Source organism: Quercus suber, unplaced genomic scaffold (genome assembly GCF_002906115.3).
Source record: "Quercus suber isolate HL8 unplaced genomic scaffold, Cork oak 2.0 scaffold_685, whole genome shotgun sequence".
NCBI lineage: Eukaryota > Viridiplantae > Streptophyta > Magnoliopsida > Fagales > Fagaceae > Quercus > Quercus suber.
Genome location: NW_027070126.1, coordinates 259,304 through 261,108, shown reverse-complemented (window position 1 = coordinate 261,108; position 1,805 = coordinate 259,304).

Sequence of the window (1,805 nt, the reverse complement as noted above, 5' to 3'; positions counted from 1 at the left end):
TATTCCGTGCCAAATTTGCTTGTATTTTAGCATTTAGTAACCCTGTATTTAGGTGGGAATCTTGTAAGGGTAATGAGTGAGAGAGTGTGAAGAAATGCTCAAGATTGTGCAAAGAAATAGGGACTCGTGATTGGATCTCGCGGATGGATCTTAGCTTACAAGTCACCAGAAATTGCTCATGTGCCAAGCATGCCAGAAGCTGAAGAGTCGCGCCAACTGTCGCACTATAGGACAAAAGTCCCAGGCTGGCCAAGTTGTTAGCTCGCGGCTTGAACATGCAACTTAACCAAGTCGCGAGGCTAAGCCGCCAACTTGCCCTGTTTGGGAAAAACTGACATTTCACATTCCATTCTCACCCTAGTATAAATACCCCTCATTTCCATGAAATGTAAAGAGTTTTCAGAGAGAATTTTGAAAGGAAAACCCTAGAAAAAACGAGATTGCCTCATCCATAATCTTCACCTAAGAGACTCTTCAAATTCCTCTACTCTCTTCCTCTCCATTGATACATCCTTAAGAGGTTCTTGACTAAATCATTTTCTTACCATATCCATGTCTGTGAGAATGTTTTTTTGGTGCTAAGGGAAGCAGTTTGGAAGGGACCAATGACTATTGGCTGATGCTATGGTTTATAGCGAAATCCGGTAAGTTAGAAAAGAAAAAGGTTCGGCGTAACCTCGTTGGAGCAAGAAACTTGGAGGGCTTAGGTACTTGGGTAGATTAGGCTTGGAGGGCCTATTGCTGTTCATGTATCCCAACTACATTTTTTAATGGATTATTGACAGCTTGGAGGGCGGCGGAGAGGTTTTTCGCCGAGGGCTTCAGTTTCCTCTTCAATAACACATCGTTTGTTGTTCTTGTGTTTGCATCTCTCTTCCCTTTATCTTTACCATTTAATTACTGCTGTGATTGTGGTTATTTATGGTTTAGTTTGTTTATCAATTCTGGTATAAGCTTGTTATCATTTTCCGCACATATATTGTTTGATATAAAGCTTGAATTGGTAATTTTTTGTCTGAGGGTCTAAACGTTCATAGTATTTTCAACGCTATTTGAACTTTCAAATATTATTATTGAGATTGAAAATATTGTATTGAGATTGGTATATATTATTATTGAGGCCATAATGCTTATCTGCAAGTCCAAGTCAAATCAAGTGATTAATTCAAAATGGACATTGGAATTTTTGGCACCAACAAATAATTTAGGACACGCGGTACAAAATTAGATCTCAATTCAAATCAAATTTAGAATCTAATTGAATTTTATCTCTGTTTTAGCCATTAATATATATATATATATATATAGAGAGAGAGAGAGAGAGAGAGAGAGAGAGAGAGACAGAGAGAGAGAGAGAGAGAGAGAGATTCCTTAAACTTCATGTCAGTTTTTTGTGCTTCTCTATTAATGGTTGATGTTGAATTGGGGTATATTTATATAGCATTAAGCCATTAAGGGTAACACCGATTCTTGTTTGCTGTTTCTTCCGTGACCATATCAAAAAATATAAATGTTGTTTCTCAAAATAAAGAAAAAAAAAAATATATATATATATATATATATAAATGTGTGGCTTTAACAGAGGACACGTGATTTGCCAAATTTAGAAATAGTTTTAGTGGATAGTCTTTGAGAGTTTTGCTTCTTCGGGTCGGTTGAGGAGTCCAAATCTTCTGTCACATTTTTTCTACTCTACTTTATACTCCACCAGTAAATACTTATCACGTGTTCACCTAATTAATTAAATATTATCATATATTGACTTATATATAATACAATTATTAATTAATAGTATACTTAATTAA